Below are 22,625 nucleotides of genomic sequence, written 5' to 3'. Positions count from 1 at the left end.
TGTTTATTATTCAAGAACAAGAATAAAATTATTGCAGTAAACATTGTGCTGTGCATATTAGGAGACTTGTAACATGCACTTGGTGTCCCTTCAAAACAGGCAAAAACGTAAGACAACCTGTGCCACTCTTGGACCATGTAAATAAAAAATACACTAATGCAGCATACACATTGTGCTGTTTGTTCTTTCTATGTGCAAGAATACAGTGTGTGTTGATTAGCCACAAGATGAACGGTGTGTGTAATTCACAATGAAGACAGGAAACAGCAGGAGCTTAATAATGCTATCACCTATAGACTGTGCATATGACTGCAACACTCCCCGATTCAAATGTGCCATTACATGCATGTTCGATACCACATAGTCTTTAACATTGTCTTATAATTGCATGTACTATATTTCACACATCTTAAGCCCTTATAACACACTTCTGATGTATCCATTTCATAGGCCAAATAATTGTACACTTTGTGCTTTTGTGTTGTATGAAAAGCAGCATTCTTTACAGTCGGATAAAACTTCAGAAGAAAAGAGAGGCCCCGCCGAGATGACCAAAGCGCAGCAGCTGATTGCCTCCACGTCTAAAGAAATAGTCCCTCTCCAACGAGCAGGTATTAGTCTGTCCGGCGGCACGATGTCAGTCTAGAGTGCGTGCCCATTGGTGCAAGCTTGTGTTCACCTGCCTTAAAGTGCAGATTCCGCAGTCTCCTAAAGTTGTATCCGACTATAGAAACACATAATGCCTTGCACCAGTTGCATAGACTTCTGCAACTTGATAGCACACAATGATCAGGAGCAGAAATCTATAAAGGCATCCCAGCAAAGCTGGCTGGCCACACTTCCATTACGAGGGGCTGTAAAAAGGTCTCGCCAAATGTTCCCATGACCTTCTTGAAAAAGAGGTGGTGTTTGGCACTTCTTTAGAATCAAAAACAGATTACAGTGAATGTTGTGTAGCACGTCAAAACAAACTGAGCTTGGTTATCTGCACAGCATGTAATGGGAGGTTGTGCTTCACACAGGATACAAACTGCTCTGTCCAGTACAATTTTGAGGCTGGTATGGCACCTATTATGTCAACAGCGTCAATATACAAATTACACTTTTCACAGGCCATTGATTTCACCATTATTTCTGTATGATGGTTCTTTCAATCAGTGCTTGTATTACATGAGCAGGTGGATTTGAAAGCAAAGCTTTGTTTGCAAACCTTCAGACTCCCATAATTGTGTGGCAAGGCACTGGCATGTTGTCGAATAGCTCACACTTCCTCGGTCCTGCACCAAAGAAGCCGAATGCTATATTTGAAGTTGGATCGCACAACAATTCAACGGCCCACAAAGAAGAGTAACACACACAGCAGAGCATTCTGCTGTGTATTTTTCTTCTTTGTGTCCCATCGAATTGTTGTGCAATTAAACTTCAAGCTTCCATACCAATACACCCAGTCTTCAACCTCACCAATGCTCTAGTTATTAGGCCACAATGATGCACATCTTTGAAATTTCCTAACACAAATTAGCTCTCCAAAAAATCACAAGTGTTAAATTTTGCAGCACAGGTGTATGTACGCACGTGCCATATTCTTTACCACTAAACTCACAGGAATCAAAGGGGCAAGCATTAACCAGCCTTGCTGCTGCCGTTACCATTATCATCATGACACCAATGGAAAGACAGTGCCACGTTTCAGTAAAGGGAGTGCCAAAGGGAAAGGTGTGACAGCGAGGGCTTACAATAAAAATAACGGTTACGAGACATGTTCAATGCCAAAATATGCTGCATGTCGCTCATCCTACTTTGGCACTGCGGCGAGCATTTACTCGTTTGAGCATATCACGTTTTGTGTAATCATTGCTCTAAAGCTGTACAAATGGTCTATTTGCTTGGCAATTTTGATTTTTATCATGGTGGGTTAAAGACCCACTTTTCATTGGCATCTGCACCACATTTCTCCCGATATGTAATTTTGCCTTGGTGGTTCATGACATCTTCACGTACCGAGAGTTCTGCAGAGCATTGGATGTGCGTTGCTCTACAGCTTAAGAATTAGAGCCCCATTATGAGACGAAAATATACAATTTATCCATCCAGAATAACGCCGCCCCCCAAAAGAAAGAAGATACACTGAACCTCTGGCACATGCATCGACAGTGAACAGAGCAAACAATCTGAAGTATTCTCTTCATGCAAGCCAACACACTAAGATTCTCAATGCATTTTCATTTCGCCACACATGCATAGGCACAACCGGCTTGGTGCAACATCCACATCTCGCGCTGCAACAAATTGTGCAATGCCTCGCTGTTTCATAGTGCGGCCGATAGATTACGCATAACCAAAATTCAGCATTGTGCATACTAAGTAACTTCACCAATGAAGAACCCCAAGTTCTTTATGAGATTAGGATTCATAGGTTACTTCACACAATTTGTGATATCCATTTATCTATTTGTACTTAATTAACCTCTTTCCCAAGAAAATGAGCCATTTGGAAGGCACCCTGCCAGACAAGTAGTACAATCGGCAAAAAGTCATCAACCAGCGAAAAAGTTAGTATCATAAGCAGCCGCATGTGAGATGTCGCTAACACAAAATTTAAGTCGGCTACACAGAAGTGACAAATTTGGCAATATGGCGTGTCTAAACATTGCTTCAATGTTAATCACAGTAACGCTGACACTGAAGGCGCCTTAATTCCTACGTACGTTCCGTCGACACACCCGACTACGTTCGTAATGTTCCCACGAAGTAGGAAGCATTCTTCTATATATGCCCGCTCAGCTGCAGTATTCTGGAAAGCTAGCCACCGCTTACGCACTGCCGCATCGATAAGCGCGTCAGACACATCTCTGACACAGTGGCTAACAGTAGTTTGATGGCGTCCAATGCAACGCTCGGCGCCGACGCTTCCCTGAAAACTCCCAGTCCCGTAGAAACGGAGGGCACAGATGACTTGCTCTACGACGGTGAGCGAATGAAGCCCGCCACGCTGTCTCCGCAGACGAGAGTCTTCGCCTTGCTCGTCACACAGCCAGCGCACTGATGTCTTCGACAGGCGAAAATGACGCTGAAACTCCCCGTCGGTCATGTAGGTGAACGGGTCCGGACGGTCATACTGGCGCTTGCTGCCGCTGGATGCAATGAAACAGGCTGCTGCTGCCGCCGCCATGTTCTCGAGTTGAACTCGGAGGGGGTTTCGCGATGTGCGAGTTTAGCACGAGTTCGCCTGTCAATCAAAACCAGAGGTCACGCCCCGCGCGAGGCGTGTAACTCTTGTGCGCGCACCCACTACAGTTGGGCCACGCCCAACTTATCTTCCGGCAACAGTGACGCGGTGTCGACCTGAGAGGCATCAACAATCTTGACCGCCGACATAAAACACGCACAACGCACTGTCATCGGTGATGTACTGAGCACCACTATCAAAAACAAAGCGTTGACTGTCGCTGGCTTATGCATACATCTTCTCGGGCTGAGATGGCCCCACAACACGGTTTCATTGCCTGCATTGTGGCGCGTAGCACACACTAAATAATTATCGGCACGTCACTGTAGCTGCTTGCAAGGCGTCGATGCGCCGAGGGGGACGACGATGCTGAGGAGTGCGTATTGCAGCAGTCGTTTGAGATGGCTGCTCTGTCATCGGTGATGAAACGGAGCCACAGCGTCGTAAACACGATCAGCGTCCGAGAATCACTCGCTCTCCTAGACCCAGTGCAATGGCATTTTTTCATCACAAGCACTGCGCACTCAACAGTTTCCACACCTTTCTCCGTTCGAAGTCTGATTTCATAACTGCACACAAGAGCCCTCACCTGCCAAAATGCGAGTGCTGCGGTGTCGTTACGATATCCATCTGCGATCGCTGCTGGCTCCAGCAGAGGTAATCCGCAAGCACCTTCGACTGCACAACACACTCATATACTGCGTACATGCGCTCAGAGGCACCTTCACTGGGCAAGCGATGACAAGCGATGAATTGTGTCGCTGGGAAGCACGCACTTTTCGCAAAAGTATCGCAGAGGCTTCCCGCACTAAGATAAACTGGTACATTTTCACTGAACTGCGTCACTACGCACTCCAAAATAACATGCCGCCATCTCGCCGCGACAGCCGTTGTGTCGTTTTTAGTTGATAAAGCGGGGGCCTTAATCGCCTAGTGAAGCGCCTGCGATGAACAGCCGTACCGCGGCGCTGCGTGTCTATTCCCCTAAAGCCTGTTTCACATGATGCGATTTTCGTCGCACCGGAAGTGCGATTTCCGTCGTTTGCGATGAAAATCGCAGTCGCAGTGCCGACCCCCCGATTTTCGGCTGCGACCAACCGGTTGGTCGCACAGTCGCACCGTCGCACCGATCGCTGCGATTTTCCGTCGAAATTGCGCGGAGAGCTGTCAACGGAGCTATTCCGCCGGTTTGTTTTGGAAAATGGCGCCTCGCACGACAAGTGCAATGCGCGGAGAGGTGGATCGTCGAATTCGGTACGTACGCGAAGGGAGAATAAAAAACTTGTACCGCAGATTGCATTCTCCGATTGCTATGCGTTTGTTGACACGCTACACAGCAAATGAAGTGCATTTTCACGTTTGCTTCGTACGCCTTTGGGAGTTCTCAGTACTAGGAGGTGTTCGAACCCCAGCAGATGACGAGGTCGTCACAATTTTCTTTTGCTGAGTAGCATGCAGAAATCGCGCTTACAAAGCAGCTTGAATTACTTCAAACTTGGCAAGGGCAAATGACAAGACAGCAAAGTACCCGAAGTTTCAACGTTGCGCTGAACGCGGTACCGTTCAGTTGCATTTTCTTGTCGGTTTTCAAGCATGAATTTCCCGATGCATCTTGAAAGCTTATCTTGCCTCTTATTAAATTTGACAGAGCGAAAGTGTAGGCTATCGTAATGAATTTGCTACGATAGCATTAAATCCGTGGCTTGAATAAAGCATTACATGCACGTTAAGTTGCACCTCTTCTCTGGATATTTTTTTTTCTTGCACAGAAACCAATAAACATTGACTATGTTGCGGACTTTGTATCCTTACTGCATCTGTATGAACACATGCTCTGCAAGGTACTTAACTGTACAGCTAGTAGATTAAGTAAATTGCTTGCTATAATGGCACAGTGACAACGTACCCTCCTGCACAATTATGTAGAACTCGTGCAACAATGCGAAAAGCAGGCAAATGGCCTTTTCTTGTGGGGATAAAACAGTATAAAATGACACGCTGAAGAAAAGTAAATCAAAACTGTGCAGTGAAGTCAGCCAGTACAAGCAGTTCTTGCACGTTCACGGCTGATCAAGTGTGCAGAAACATTCATGCCTTACATGTTTCTAGTAAGTTTCTAATAAGTTTGTGATTACATATATTAGTGTGTAAAACCATATAACGATATCCGCTGCGATTACTATCTTTATAAATAATGAAATACCATGCTACTTGCAAGAACATATATCACCCGAGGATTTTAGAACAAATTTCTGCATTTCAACTATACACAATATGTGGTTTATTCAATAAAATAACACAAACTGGGCTTTTTTGCAATGACAAACTTATTCCAAACTTTACTTACATACAGGCAAGAAAAAAAATTATAGACAGAAATATTGTTCTTCAATTTGTTCACCTGCCACTGTGGCTATAGCATTCTGCTGCTAACACAAGGCGAGGGGTTGTTTTGCCAGCCATGGAAGTCGCATTTCAATGGGAGTCATAGGTGAAAAAAAAAGCTCTTGCACTTAGATTTAGTTCATCACCTTTTATTGAACCCTTACACTTCGATATACTATTGCATAGGGGGGCATGCTTATGCAAAATCTAACACCAATAGAAAGCAAAAGGCAGAATTGTAAAACAACCATGTTTCGTGATAATTCGAGTGTGTAAATATTCATTGCATCAATATGTATTGTTCAACAGCACTGCACAAATAAGCATGATCAGGTATAGCAAGTACTCTGTCAGGAAGCTGGTTCTACAGATGTATAATATCAAGGCATGAATGCTCATACTACATATACGTCGCACACATAGCACAAAGAAAACCTTTTTCAAGAGTTGTCCCTTCTGGCAGATATGAGTGGGCCATAAGCAGCAGGAACTTTATTGCAGGACATTGTGTAATACCGCTTATGAAAGAATGAAGAGAGTTAAGAGGCTTTTAACAGGAGTACCTCATGCTGCTCTAATAAGAGGAACGATGAGCAAAAACATTTTTGGTAGAGCACTTAAACAGTAACTTTCTGAAAGGCAGAAAATTCCAGGTGAGAGTTGGAGGTACATTTGGCCCACACATACCAACAACACGGGCATACTACAAGAAACACTACAGCCTATGGTGTATTACAGTCTATGGGAAAGCTATCTTATGCAGAAATCAAGAATGATGCAACAAGCCCTCGACAACACTTCAGACTTTCTTGGCCGGTCTGGCCTCTCGCTTTCTGATAAGTCAGCTCATATCAACGTCGAAAAAAAAAGAAAGACTAGAATCAAGAACTGCCCCAGATTGCACATTGTGATCCACATAGCTGGACAAGTATGCCCACAAGACAACATCCACAAATCCTCAGCCAGTGTAAGCCCATGACGGCAGAGCCAGCACGTGGGTGAAACAATTATGCAATGCCTGGACGCAACTTCCACACCTGGTGAAAAGAATAATCTCGAAATAATGGGGGTGGACAAGTGGATACTATAGAAAATCGCAGATGCTGTGCTTGTGTCCAAGGTATGGTACGGTATGAATTACCAGCAGCACACAAAAAAGACAACTCGTCGAATACAGGCATCGGGTAGTAATAACAGGTCTTTCCAACTTTACCATGCTTGAAGACCTCTATGAGAAAGAGCTAACGAACAAGCACCTAGACAGTAGAGTTGCAGCCTGCAGCACAAATTCTTTGTCTCAAGAGCTCAGAACCTCGTCCCAAGATACTATGCCAGCTAGCATATGAGATGCAAAGACGACTACCCCTCCCTTCAGAAACACAACCTCGGGAGTGCCTGAACTTGAAACACAACAGGCCCATACCGTGGAATATGGGGGCAAACAATTAAGCCAGGAGACTATATGCAACTGCCAAACACACAGAGGAGGTTGCTAATCATGAAGATGCAAGCAAACATAAGGCACATATGGCATGGCAATAGCAGTGTAACAGTAGTATGACACTACATAAAGCTAAACCCTATATAAGTGAGTACCATTCCAGGTCATCCTACACCTAGAAAAGCTGAACTGAAAGCAATCAAAGCAGCACTTGTAGTGCAGATTACACCCTGCACAACACCCTGCATGGATTCACTAGAAACTATTTGGGCCTGCATATCACACAAGATTGTCAGGAAAATCAGGAGATTGACACGCGACTTGCAAGCACATGGCCAGAAATTAAATTACAGGATACATAACCGTGCAGATATTCCAGGACACAAGCAGGCTTATAAGCCCGACATAATAACTGAAAACTAGATGACTTTGTGTGTAATCATTATTAACTAAAGTGCAACAGATTGACAACAGACAAGAACGAAGTGCTCTGTGTGTTCACTTCGTTCCTGTCCATCGTATTTCTGTTGCACTATAGTTAATTACTATAGATTGTAACACCATAACTTGATACAAACATGCACACTATAGGATGCAGACAAATGCTCAGGACAAACTCCAGAATGTTTGCATCCTGATACTTATGAAAGTGAACGGTTTCATTCCATGGCTGTCAATGAGACGGAGAGAAAACTTGATTGTGTTCGTGGAACAAAAATGCATTGATAAGCTTAGACATATAGACATTGCTTAACACTTTCGAAATGAATAATTATAGCTTGCTATCGACATTGAAGCAGCCTTTCGACAGCAAGAAAAGGAATCAGTTTTTCCAGCCCTGAACATCGAATTGCAGGAAATGCAAGCAGACACAAAATTCTGCCAATATAATCTGTTTAGGAATACCAAATGGGAATAAACATGGAGGCTTGCATTTGTACTTTCTCTGGCTGAGCAATCTAGTTTGAAATGACTCCCATTAGCATGTCGTAACAATGTTGATCTAATACAGGTTAAATGCATGACTATCTTAAGAAATCTGGAAGATTGCTATAAATTACAGTGAAGAAACTATAATATCTAATAACATTGATAATAATATTTATTTCCACAGAACAGGCTAACCGTGAGAGGCGTGCGAGGCTGAGCAGAAAGCTGAAAAATTCTACGGCAAGTGCGCCTGCCGTGGGCCCACGATCCTGCATTATGGATAGCGCGTATTGATATGGTCTTCTTGTTAGAAGTTCCGAGTATAGTACCAGCGCGAGACACGGGACAACAAAGTGGACGAGAAGTGTGTCTTTTAGAATGCTATGTTACAACGTACAGGTTTCTACAAAAGTGACGGTAACTGCTCGAAACATTTGGTTCGTCGGCTTTTGCGCCTTTAGAAATATTTATAGAGGGCTCCCATATATATATTCGCAGCGCAAGCACGGCGATGGACGAACCAGGCTAGCGCTAAGGTTGAATTTCACAACACAATTTTCATTCCACGTCGTAATCACACAGATCGTTTGAGGCTTCGTTCAGGGGCACACGCGGGCGTTCGGGTTGGTGCTTCTTGATGCGTTTGGCGTAAGAATATGGCTAGGAGCAGGCACCACATATGCGCAATGACGGGCATTGTACACGCATCATTTCTCCAAAAGCTGACGCCGAGCACGGGTAGCGCGAGGATCTTGTTGGGCTGACACGACAACTTCGTGCAGCCGAACTCCGAATACTGCATATACGGTGAGGGCAGCTATATGAACTTGTCGGTAGGCCATCTTGTAGATTGTTGTAGCGCAGGCAAAACGAAACGGTCATAGAAGGTAGATAAGACAACACACAGCGCTGAACCATAAATAAAGAATTGCTGAACCACCTGCGAACAGCTGTTTACGTGCGCGATGTTGCACTGATCTACAGAAACCGCCGTCGCGCACTCCAAGACAAATATTAACTAACGGTTGTAAATTAGTAAACGTACATATTATTTGCTTCTAATCAAGATAAGTCAATAATATTATAGTGTAAACGTTTTATTCACTACAATAAAGTAATTATGCAGCGTGTGCCGCGAAACCTGGCTGTAAGCAACCCTGGGCGTCGCACCAGTCGCATTGTTGAAATCGCAATCATGTGAAATGAGCCCTCTAAAAATCGCATTGCGACGCGTGCGACAGCACCGATTTTCGTCGTTGCAGTCGCAGCATGTGAAACAGCCTTAATAGAGAAAGAGTGGCCATGACCCTCCATAGATCATGACCGACTTTATTGAGAATAGCACTGCAGCGCCCCTAGGCGACTTATCACCGTATGAACGCCCTCGTGCGTGCGACCCGCTTCAATGTACCGCTTCTAAGCTTTCGCCTCACTGTCGCCACTCGCGGCAAGAAGTGCAAAATGTAATAATTTGCTCGATCTCCGTTTGTCATCACAAATTTCTAGCATGGAAAACGAAAAACAGATACCTAAAGAAATAAAAAATGTTCGTTATTTTATTTGTTGTATTTTAACGTATTCGTTTGAGTGGAAATGTAGGTGCAAAAATGCACCGCATGTACCCTGTTCGCATTCGACGGAGGAAAGAAAGATAGCACCAGAAAGAGGAGGCACGCCCTTGACGCGCCCGGAAAAGGCGTGGCAAGCGGCTCACGGCAAGTGTGCAGACAGACAGCGGGACAGTCACTGAATCGCTAGGTTGCGATAATCCGTTGATAACAATACGCGGCGCTGGCGCGTTTCGTTGTGCAGTCTTCTGCGCTTGAAACGTGGAAGCAGTGTGCCGCGCAGGGTGCGCTCATGCTGACATACGCGGATTTTTGTCTACATATTTTTTTGCCTGCAGCTTCGGCGCGTTTCACGCTATCTCCGTTCACTGACTGCCGTCGAGCAAACTCGGGTAAAACTCGGGTGAACGAGAAACTCGGCGCATCCTGCATAGCACCCCAGTTCTACAAGGCTTATCAGGCGCGCAAGCTTATCTGGACGATGTCTTGGTGTCCGAAAGAGCAGGAAGTGACGACGTGCTCAAAGCCGTTCTACAGCGTTTCCGCGAGAATGGTGTTAAACTGCGCCTCGACAAATGCAAGTTTCGGCAAGTGTCCGTTACATATCTCGGCCATCAAATCGATCAGCAAGGGTTGCACCCAATAGAAAAGAATGTCGACGCTATCACAGAAGCCCCTAGCCCGAAAAATGTAGCCGAGCTTCGTTCTTTTCTTGGCATGATCACTTTCTACGCAAAATTTTTGCCGAACATATCGTCTCTGCTCGCTCCACTGTATCGGCTGCTGGAAAAGAAGAGACATTGGCTCTGGGAACAAGAGCAACAAACGGTGTTCGATTAAGCAAAACGGTGTTTGCAGCAAGCAGGTGTGTTGGTTCACTTCGACCCTTCACAACCGCTGAAACTAGAGTGCGACGCATCGCAAAAAGGTATCGGTGCAGTGCTTTTTCACACGAAAGGGAACGTCAACAAGCCAATCGGATTTCGTTCAAGGACATTATCGAAAGCAGAAAAAAATTATTCGCAACTTGAACGTGAAGCACTGGCCCTCGTATTTGGAGTAATGAAGTTTCGTGATTATCTTCTAGGCCGAGAATTCATCCTGGTCACATATCACCAGCCGCTCCCACTCCGCCTCTGGCTGCTGCTCGCATACAGCGCTGGGCGCTGTATTTGGGAGGATTTCGCTACAAGTTACAGTATTCGCCAGGCAAGCAGCTCCTGAACTCGGACGCGCTTAGTAGGCTGCCACAAGAAACTTTGGAGTCAACCACGGAAGGGGAGCCAGCTGACTACGTTCTGGCACTCGCATCTGTCCAGGAGGGGGTGGTCTCGGTAGAATACTGCAGGCGCTGACGGCAGGTGACTCAGTACTTTCAAAGGTCGTGCAATACACAAGCGATGGGTGGCTTCCAAGCTCTAAAGCATTAGAACGAAGCTTACTCCCCTTTTACGACCGCAAACTAGAACTGTCATTGGCCCACCGTTTGCTGTATTGGGGCCGTAGAGTTGTCATTCCAGTTAACGCACAACATAGAATGTTGCACATGTTGCACGAGACACATCAAGGATCATCGGCGATGAAATCAATCACTCGGTCAGCTTTTTGGTGGCCAGGAATGGACCACGACATAGAACAACTGTCAGCGGGGTGCACAAGCTGCATCCAAAATCGACCAATACCGGCATCTGCTCCTTCAGTTAACTGGCCGACCTGCCAGGAGAACTGGTCAAGAGTGCATCTAGATTTCGCGGGGCCAATCAAAGGAAACATCCTTGTTCTCGTAGATGCTCACAGCAAATGGATTGAGGCCGTACCAATGAAACAGGCGACCACATCTTCGACTATTACTTGCCTGCGCAGCTTCTTTAGCAGGTTCGGCATCCCTCGCACCATTGTTTCAGATAATGGGACGCAGTTCACTAGCCAAGAATTTACTGATTTTGCGAACAATAACATAACCCACCTGCGCACGGCTGCGTTTCATCCACAGTCGAATGGCCTAGCAGAGAGAGCTGTCCGAACTGGTAAAGATGGGCTGAAAAAGATGAACCAGGGCAGATTAGAAGATTGCATTGCAGACTACTTTTCAACTACCGGAGAACACCCCTTGCATCGGGCAAATCTCCTTCGGAACTTTTTCTTGGCTACCAAATCCGGTCCCGCCTCGACACATGTTTTCCTCCTTTGGTTGCAGGAAGATCGGGAACATCGGATGACTGGACTCTTGCACCCGTAACTTTGGTAAAGGTGATAAGTGGAAGACTGGCACGGTAAAGTCAGCAGACGGAGCTAGGATGGTGACAGTGGAAAAGCCTGAGGGCCTCGTTCGGCGACACGTTGATCAAGTTCACACAAGGAAAGACCCAACGGCTACCCAAGGCCACAGGGAAAGTGAGAGCTCGTCCATCTCGAGAACTCCGGAAGAAACTTCCGAACCAAAGGCAAAAGCCGAAACTCGTGAAACGTCGCCACCACAGCGTCAGTCATCACCCCAACCCCTGGACGCACGAGAGAGAAACGGTGAACCTACAGTGGCCCCGGAACTCCGACGCTCAACACGAGAGCGCAGACCTGTGCAGCGTCTTCAGTATTATTGATGAAGAAATGTTATAGCTGCAGTGTTCTTCTTATCATTTCTCAGCTGAAGTCTACAGCTACACGTGCCAATCTGGTTGCCTATCTTATGTTTTCTTACTTCGCTTCCCTTCCCCTCCTTCCCTAACCTGTCTTTATATTCCGACGTGCACTGCAAATAAGCGCCCATTCTTCCAGCTTGTCAGCGTGTGTCTGCCTCGCCTGCGTCAAGCGCAGTGTCCGACTTACGATGTAACAACAATAAGAGAAAAAAATGCCACTGGGCAGGCCATGTAATGCGCAGGTTAGATAACCGTTGGACCATTAGGGTTACAATAGTGGTGCGATGAAATTAGGACATTCGCGTGTGCTAGTTGGGATCGTTTGGCGCAGAGCAGCGGCACAGCTACTTCTTAGGACAAGCGTAAATGGAGATAGCAGGGAGAGGCTTTCGTTTTGCAGTGGACATAAAATAGACTGAAGATGATGATAAAAACTTCCCTTCTCATTGATCCTAACATGCACGTCGGATATGCATATGCTTTTGTACGGTTTCGACGTTCGGAACCTTCATTTACTGCAAAAAAAAGTGAAATGTCGAAATTGAGATGTCAGTAATTCTTTGACCCCGACACGTTGTCATTGTTGTCATTGAAGCAGTACGGCCGAACGGAAGGCAACATAGAGGGGAGTTGCGAAATGGACATGAAAATCAATAACTGCCCAAGGTGCCGCACGCTTAATGATGCCTTCTATTTCTCAATATGTACACTCGTTTCAGAGTTTCATGTACATTGAGGGAAAGCGCGTTTGAGTTATTGTGATAAAATGACTCTTGCTAGCGTAGAAAGAATATACATTTTCTTTTATTCGCGTGTTTTTCTATATGAAATATAAACTGCGATGCCTTCCTTTATTACTTTGCGCACATTTTTTTCTTTTTTAAATAGATCAGCCTGAGGGAACCGGAAGTTGCAGCTGCGAGAAGCGCTCACTGAGCCTAAAAGCTGGGACGCGCCCTTGCACAATTGACCTTCAGTAAGACACTGAGGAAAAAAGACACGCACACACAACAAGGAACACCAAGGCTTTAATGCCAACGGCGGAAAAAGCCGACCTATCCTTTGTAATGCCGTCATTACAGCAAGCTTATTGACTTATTGACTACAATGTGGCTTTAAAGTTTCAACACGAGTCTCGCTCCCAAGACAGCCAGTAATTCTGATGTTGATAGTGTTGCAGATTTTTCATATGATTTTGTGTCATATGTTCGCTAATAATTCACGTAAGCAAATTCTGTGGCCTGCAACAAAGGTTCGCTTGCGCTGATTGAAGATTATTCGGTGCTTGGCCGAGCACCTAGTGTCGATTTACAAACAACTGTTGTCAGCAAAGCGTTTATTCCTCAATAAATGTAAGAGTTATCTTTAACGAAACGTATACGCCGTTCAGGCTCGATTTTAGTGTTTTGTATTAGAAAACAATTAGGAAGGCCAAAAGGGTTTCAGCAGTCTGTCAGATCTTTCCTTACAGATGTGTTAGACAACATTTACTGCGACATAAGTCGTCCTGACATCGTTTTAGAAGATACACAGTAGTCGTCAGGCTACTGTCATCAGCATCCGTCGTCGTCGTTGCTGTCCGTGTTGTTGCAATGTCGTCGTCATGACACCGTTACCGTCACTGTCATGTTTGCGTCATTGCATTGAGTTGAGCCAGCTTGCACGAGAACGAATCAATTTTTTATAAACATTGCGGCGCCCTTAGGTGTCGGCTGAAAAATGCTTTCGCCGTGAGAGTGCTCAGAACAGAAGGAATCGATGAAGCCGGCTCATTATGACAACTGCAGTAGCTGTGCAATTGGCGCGGAAATTATAAGGTTTTTTTTCCCGCAAATATTTCACCACGATGATAATGATGATGGTGTCCCTTCTAAACCGGGTCACGACAAATAGTCATCTAGCCAGCTTCAGCTAATCAAGTAATCTAGAGATATGTATCAGTCTAGCATTTTCTCTGTCCCCTTGATATTTTCATTCTTCCTTAAATTTTATAATTATCTGCCTCCTTCGGAAAGAAACCACGTTTCTTTTTGGCAAGGCATTTCAAATCTGAGCTTAGTGCCTTAAAAAAATTACCATTCGCTCTTTACTTTCGGGTTAAGCTTGTAAAGCTACCTTTCATCGTAATGCAATGCCGCAGATTTCTTGGGTCCACAAGAAAATGCGCCGGATGTGAAATGTCGAAGCTTCGGTAGCATATCTCTTCGAAAAAGTTGATAATTAAGCTCCATGCACGCAGGTAATAAGAAATGTAGCTGCTCTGCTCGCGTTGCGTTTGCGCCTCGAGTGTGCGAACTGAAAGGATGCAACCCAGGTCAGCTCATGTGTGTCCCGCGAAAACCGAGGGCAAATCTCTCCGGCGAGTCGAATGTAGGGACTTCGCCTCGTGCGCTGCTTCTTGCGTTCGCGGCAGCACATATACAGTTTTCAGTAAACATCTTCGACAGAAATCTGTTTGGCTGGGTCGGAAACATCAGACGCAATAACTGCTCCAGCCAAGGCTAATGAGTTCCCGACGTTTCAGAGCCCGCTGGTTCCCTTCTTCAGAGGGTGACTGAAGCAGCCGGAGAAACGGCGTCCTTTAAACTTCCGTCTTCTTTGTTTTGTTGTAGACAGGAGTTTAAAGGACGCTGGCTCTTCGGTCAGTTCAATCACCCCCCCCCCCCTCCTGTCTGTCGCGAAACGTCGGAAACTTCTTAACCTTGGCTGGAGCAGTATTCACTTTCAATATATAGTTTTCTCTCGATCGCGTTCGGTGCATTGCTTATAGCTCGCATTGCTTTTGTATTTGCAACTTGATTAGTTCATTGCTTATAGATTCTCCGGCTGCAGAGACAGCGCAATACCTCCAGGAACACGGCAAAGGGCGCGGCTTGGCCTTCTAGTGGGGCATTTCAATACGACACCTGAAGACGAAGAAACACGAGATAATTAGACCACCCAATTTGTGGCCGATTCGTCGCCACGTGACGCCACCCAGCAGTGTACGTCGAACTTTTGCTTAACCGACGAGGACGCCACCATGAGCAACGAGAGCTTGTTGTGCTGGCAGATTTCGTTAAATTGGTAGAGGATCAAGCGGGTATGCGGAAGTACCCTCGTTCGAACCTCGGTGCCAGACGCGCTTCTTTTTTTCTTCTTTTACTAGTGAAGAAGCGCCTACTCGGAGAGAACGTGAGCAGCGACTGACTGACTTTAGAGATCCGATGCAATGCAACCACAAGATGTTTATCAAGGGAACGTTGCCTTAAAAAAAGACAAAGAAGGAAGCCAATCGTAGCGATCGTAGGCCGAACAGCGATTTCTTCACGACAAATTGTGAAAAACCACTTATATACAGTGTAGACTCCTTATAGCTTAAATAACTCTATCAGCACTAAACGTTCCTGTCCGTGAATGTGCTATTTGCTGTTAAAAGGTTGTGCAGTGGAATTCTGAGAACCCGGTGCCTCTCGACAACATGTCACAATGTGCTGAGTTCCTGGGCATAGAGGCACTGAAGGCACCATGTTTGCCGACAAACTGTAGGATCAAAAGCTAGCAACTTGTCCATCGCTGTCTCTGCCGCCGTAGATCTGAAACCGTTCCTACGCAAAAAACTGAAGTACTATTGGCAATGCTTGTGAGAAGCGAAATCCTCCAACAAGCTCCTCAGCTCCTCAAAGAAGTGGGCTGACGACTTGGTGGTCGCGCTGTGGCTTTTTTATGGGGCCCGCGGGCGCTCAGGAGGTCGGAGTAGATTGTAATAAAGAAGGTCCCCTAGGGGAACATCACAAGAGCATCGCCGTCGATAACAGAAAAAGGAGGAAAGCAAGAAAAAGAGCTCGCCATGCATTAGGCTACATAAACATGCAGGGCGGCAGAAGAAAGGAAAAGTGGGCAGAGATTGAAGAGCAGTTAAATAGAGAACAAATAGGGATGTATGCGGTTACAGAAACGCACCTTAGAGACTCAGAAGAGCCGCCAGTTATTGAGAATTATGTTTGGGAAGGGTGCAACGGAACTAAGTCGGAAAGAAAGGTAGGGGTAGTCGGAATGATCATCCATCAGGGAGCCAAGTGGAAAAGAGTGAATTCACGATGTCAAGAGCCTCTTTGGTTATCAGGTACAATGAGTGGGAAAGAAACTTGGCTGGGCGTTACGTATTTGTGGACCGGAAAAATTGCACGGAGAAGAATAAATACTTAGTGGAATGCATAAGCGCTGATATTAAGGGCTTCGGGAATTGTGCTGAATGTCCTATTAGGTGACATGAATGCCCACATACAGGATTTAGATGGCTATACCGACAATAACGGCAAGCCAGTGCCAGACCTTTGTGAGCAAAATAACTTCGTTATCGTGAACACAGAGCCTAAGTGTGAAGGGCAGATCACGTGGGAAGTGGGAAACTGGCAATCAACCATTGATTACTGTCTGATGACAGAAGGAATTCATGATAAGTTGAGAGAAAGGGTTCTTGATGGAGGAAGGGCATAGCAGCATAGGGAGTGACCATAAACATCATATTAAAATTGGGATATGTAGTGGGGAAAGAGAGCAAGGAGAGCAAAATGGCCAGTCCAAATTTGAACCCTGAACAAATAGCAAATATAGTCATTAGAGTTGAGGAAGAACTTAGCAAATGGCCTAGTAAAGAGTGGGAATATGGTGAGCTTCTAAGTGTAATAGCGACGGAAATACGGAAAGAGAAACAACATGTTCGTTGGAAAGGAAAAAAACCGAAAAGCTGGTGGAACAAGGAGATACGAGAAGCGATCGCCGAACGACAGAAAGCATCTCGAGAGCACAGGCAGGCAAAGAAGGTGCAGTTGCCACAGGATGAAGTAACCAGTAAATGGGAAATATACCGGGAGACAAAGCCAGTCGTTCAAATACAGGTGCAAGCAAAATTAAAAGGTGAAAGTGAACGTTGTTTGTTAGAAATACGTGAGAAAAATAATGCCGCACCTAGAATAATTTGGAACCACATAAAATTATTAGGCAGGAAGTCAACAACAATAGAACAACATATCCTGGACGAAGATGAAAACAGACTGGAACGAGAAGCGGCAGTAAATTACATCCAAAAAGTAACAGCCGAATGTTTCCAAGGGAATGACGAGATTGTGTTTGAAGAAAAAAAGAGCATGAAAGAGGTGGAAAAGGAGCTGGTGCTGACAAATTTCAACTGGAAGAAAGCCAAAGAGAAAATTCCTAAGCACACAGCCACAGGGCTAGACGAGGTTCCCGTTAGGCCGATTAATGAACTAGGACCAATAAGTAAGGAAGCTCTGGTGAAAGCTGGGGAAAAAAATTTAAAAGATAGACGAATACCAGACAGCTGGCGACAAAGTAGAATGAATTTAATTTATAAAGGTAAGGGGGAGAATGACAGAAATCACTCGTATAGAGCGTTGACCATTACATCGGTAATGTACAGGCTAGCAACGCAGGCAATTGAATTAAAGCATCAAGCATGGGCAGATAATTATGGAATTTTGGGAGAACTTCAGAATGGCTTCAGTATAGGTAGGCGTTTAGATGATGACTTATTTGTTCTTACTCAGTGTATTGAAACATCAAAAGTAGAAAGCAGACAGTTATATGTGGCCTTTTTAGACTTGACAATGAGCCTATGACAACGTAGACCACAACATTTTGTTGAATATTCGGCAAGGTGAAGGTTTAGGTGACGATTGTTTACAGCTTTTGAGAGACATTTACATATAAAATACCCTTTGCGTTGAACGGGAAGGGATAAGGAGCGAGGAGAAAGTTAATATGATCAAGGGACTGAATCAGGGGTGCCCTTTATTCACACTGCTGCTTATGATGTAGATGGTGAGGATGGAGAGGGCGCTAGAAGGAAGTAACATGGGCTTTAATCTCTCATACAAACGGGGGGGTACAGTAGTAGAGCAGCAATTCGCAGGTTTATTTTATGCGGACGACATTGTGTTGCTAGCTAACAAGCAAAGTGATTTGCAAAGTCTGGCTAATACCTGTGAACAGGAAGGCAAAAATTGAGGTTTTAAATTTCAAAATTCGAAATTGTTCGAAAGTGTTTGAAAATCAGGTGTTATGGTATTCAATGAGAACAGTGGACAGTGGCAATACAGGGCCAGGAAATACCTCGGGTAACAGAATATAAATACTTTGGTATATGGATAAACGAAGGGAATAGATATATGGAAACACAGGAAAAGACAATAACAGCGAAGGGGAAGAGTAATGCAGCCATAATGAAGCACAGAGCGCTATGGGGATACAATAGGTAATAGGTGCTCCGAGGTATGCGGAAAGGTGTAATGGTTCCAGGATTTACTTTTGGAAATGCGTTTCTTTGCCTTAAATGAGGGGTACAATCAGCACTCGATGGGAACCAAAGGTGAGTGGAGCGCCTCGCATTGGGCGCTCAAGGGAACACTACAATTGAAGGTGTGCAGGGTGAAATGGGCTGGACAGGTTTTGAAGTGAGGGAAGCTCGCAGTAAAATTGAGTATGAAGAACTACTGTGGAATATGGAAGAAAGAAAATGGTCTGGGAGAGTGTTGAGGTACTGTAAAAAAAAAAAACGTTGATTCACAGTGGAGGAAAAGAACCTAGGAAGCTTATCAGCAAGTATGCGGCCTGTAGGGTGGGCAACACAACAACAAAGAACGTCAGGCGGAAAGTCAGAGAGGCTGAAATAATCTCATGAGGGGCGTCAATGAAAAGAAACCTGCCATGAGCAACTACTTGAGGGGAAAAAACGAAATCGGGGAAGAAACAATTTATGAAAACTCAAAGGCGAGCTAGTTACTTGCTCAAAGGGAAGCTAGTTACTTACGCAAAGAGAAGTTACTTGCAGCACATTTCTTTGTGAAGCATGGATCAAGGCTGGTTAGCTGTTAAATTTTTTTTTCTTTACTGCGTTCTGGCAAGAGACTCGGCCAAGGGCATGAAACTTGCACTTGCTTTCTCCTTCAGGTAGTACTTGTCCCAGCTCTCGAGCATCTTGCGCCACTTGTTGAGGCGCACATTCTCCTGGTCACGAACCTTTGCCTCGTGGAGTATTGCGTTCAGCTTTGTCTAATTGGCATTAAAAATTTTGTGCGGCATTGCTACTTCGATTAACGCACATTTCGCTAAATGTAATCCAATGAGGAGACATATATTCAATAAACAAGGATATCTTTATATTTTATTAGTTATTAGTTACCCACGATGCCAATATGGCTTTGAGGTGGCGCGCAGAGAAAGCGGAAGTACAGGCACAAAATAACAGCTAAAGCAGCACGTAAAAACCTAAAATAATAAAGCGCAACACAGAAGTTTAAAGAATATCACATGCGAACTAGCAGGACGAATGAAAAGAAAACGACTTGCCTGATGCACACACAAAAACAAAACCTTTGCAGTAGTCATCATATACCCCAAGACGCGTGTGTAGTGTTAGATGCAGGTGGCTTCCTTCGATTCCTTACACTGATCCTAGAAGGCAGTGTGCAAATCAATAGGCTGTATGTATCTCAGTGTGAAATATTGCTATTTTCACGTCTGTCTTGGGCACTGCTATATATAGCTTTAATTTTGCGTTGTGTAGCTTGCCAGCGCTGTGCGAATCAGTGCTCCACCACGAACGCACGAATTTTTCCTAGCTTGCTAAACGATTCATTAAATTGTTATATCGGGTATTTGTACTATTTCCGGTACTGGTCACTCGTGCAAGTGTGTAGTCAGCAGTCAGCTGGGATGACAGTGGTTAAGCGGCATTAATTTCAGTATGGGCCATTCAGTGAAAGCTATTTGGCAAGACATCAGCCGCACCGATGGGAAATTCGAAAGAAGAAACAGAGGAATCTTCACTTTTAGAAACCTCTTGAAGGAGTTTCCTCGCTAAAAACAGCCTCACTGGGCCAAAAACCCTTTACAAGGCAGATGAAAAGATAATTGTGATGATTATGAACGTTCGTCACTAGTTTGTGTGTGTTAGGACGAGAAAGGATGTGTAAGAAATGCTAGTAGGCAAAAACAAATGTTTTTCTTCCGCGCAAACGATGGGCGAAGGAAAGGAAAAGAAAACAAAACAGCATCACAGATCAAGCTTCACCCGCAGACAGATACACGTGACGCTCGGTCTAGGGAAGAACAGGGAGTTAAGCCAGTCCTGCACCAACGTTCGGTGCGTCAAGAGTTCAAAAGACCATCTCACATTTTGGGTCGTGACAACTCGCTCGTCGTTGTTGATGGTGATGATATGTGGTTTTTAATGGCGCAATGACCAGCTATGGCCAACGAGCGCCATGACTAATTGCGCGGTACGGTCGCCGAGGCAGAGGTGGCCCGGCACACGGCTGCGCTACAGTATGCCGCGCCTGCCTACCTTGAGGACACCACAGCGATGTGCGGCCGCAACCCAGGGTTGACCCACGCGGGCAGCACCTCGGTAGGCCTCGACCAGGAATGACCCTCAGCAACTGCACCCTGGCAGGAGCCGCTCAGCAGGCCTCGTCCTTGGTCCCGGAACCGGCCTCCGCATCTGGCCTTTGGTCTCTCGGCCGCAACAGGAACAACGGCAGGAGCACTTCCCGATCGTCGCACTGGGTCTGCTGCCACCGTGGCTTCGCCGCTCTAGCACCTCCGCACATTCTTCACCTAGCACTTCTTTTCTTTTGTTTTGTTCTTTTATCCTTCCAGCTCCCGTGCCACCTGCCCTCAGCTCGCTTTCTTCATTTGGGTTTCCGATTTCTTCAAACTTGCAGTTCTATTGAGTTCACAAGTCGTGGCGTACACGTGAAAAAAATGACAAGAAATGAACATTGTGCCGTTTCCCCACAATGAAAAACATGATTTCACATCACCTCCTAAAAACAAACAACAAATGCACTTTCTGCTATATACAATCTTTGTACTGTGTTTTCACTTACATTCACTTAAGAAAAATAGATAAGTGTGACATGAAGTTTAAAAGCGAGTGAAAGGAAAATAAAGTTGTAAGCCAAAACATTTCAAGTAAAAAACTAACAGGAAAAATATTGTGCATATCTCACGCATTGCGGGAATCGATGAAAGCGAAGTTTTTGTGCTGATTGCTTTGACTGACGATAGTTAGCGGTGATGCTGACGGTGAAAGATTAATTTCTTCAACGTTTAGTCTAGCACGAGAGTGATCAGTTGACGTTACACGTTACCTGCGGGTACCACTGCTGTTCGCGTAGTACACAGAACACACAGGGAGAGGTGTTTGCTTGAGGCGTTGTTGTGCGCCATATTTCATAACATCTGAGAGGGTTGCGTATTGTCATTGCCTCACATGGCGCATCGCATCGTGGCAGAAGCATTAAACTTAAATTGGATTATGTGGCTGTACGTACCAAAACCACAGTCGGATTATGAGGCACGCTGAAGTGGCTGACTGCGGATTCATTTTGACACCATGATGTTCTTTAGTGTGTCCAAAATCTAAGTGCACGTGCGTATTCTATTTCAGCCCCGTCAATATGCACCTGCCGCGCTCCGGATCAAACCCTCGGCCTCTAGCAATGCCATAGACGCAAAGCTACCGCGGCGAGAACAGAAGTGTTGATTTGAAGGTCGATCGCTACCGTAGTGTCGCCTGGACCCTGCGGTGTGCTTTTACTAACACGGTTAAGCTTCTGCACGCTCTGTGTAATTTGTATTTTCGACATATTAAAATGGTGTTTATTTTTCAGAAACAGCAGGAACGTACTGTACCGTTCCTTGAACTTTAGCTTATGCAGCTTCCCCGCAACCGCTATAGTATTGTAGTAGGGTTTCCTTGCCTTCTCACGTCGCCTCCCACTGCTCAATGTATGAGAACTACCTCTTCTCCTCTCTCCTTTCGACAGTTCTATGTACGTCCCCTCTGGACTCGTGCGATAATAGAAAGGGAAGCGCTGCCGTTTCTTGAATGCTTTTGACGGGGGTCACGTATAAATAAATACAGCTTTCAATAGGCTAGTGTAGCGACACACAAGGAGCTACATAGGGCATTGTGCACATTCGACGCCCGATGAGGTCCGAACCAGTTTCTCGCGTCGCCTTTCCTCTCTGACTCACTCCTGTCATGCATACATAGGCTCTGGACCACCCCCCGACGTGGTGTGCCGTCGGGGGTGGTTCTAATGTGGGTGGCAACGGCAGAGGCAGCGGCAGCAGCAGCAGCAGCAGTGGCAACAGCACCAACAGAAGCAGCAGCAGTGGCAGCAGCAGCACGAGGAAATTCGAAGGAAGAGGTACAGAAAGCTTTGCTTTAAAAGCCTTATGTTAGAGCAAGACATAACAAGGTAACCTAGCCGAAGAAGAAGAAGAAGCGAGAAAGGCGATTCCGAAGACGAAGAAATGGGGGGTGGGGATGAGCTGAAATAAACAGGGATGGCAGCCTTGTCGGTATAGTTATTGCCGTATCGCGTCATTGCAAGCCCGCCTATCGCATCACGAAGTGCGCA

At 45.4% G+C, this 22,625-nt stretch overlaps 1 pseudogene; it reads left to right on the top strand.

The window, feature by feature from the left end:
• Positions 1-22,625, top strand: part of LOC142591576 (uncharacterized) — a 36,575-nt pseudogene that overhangs the window by 3,847 nt on the left and 10,103 nt on the right.

This window comes from Dermacentor variabilis, chromosome 8 (genome assembly GCF_050947875.1).
Source record: "Dermacentor variabilis isolate Ectoservices chromosome 8, ASM5094787v1, whole genome shotgun sequence".
Lineage (NCBI taxonomy): Eukaryota > Metazoa > Arthropoda > Arachnida > Ixodida > Ixodidae > Dermacentor > Dermacentor variabilis.
This window is presented reverse-complemented; position numbering and strand designations above follow the sequence as displayed.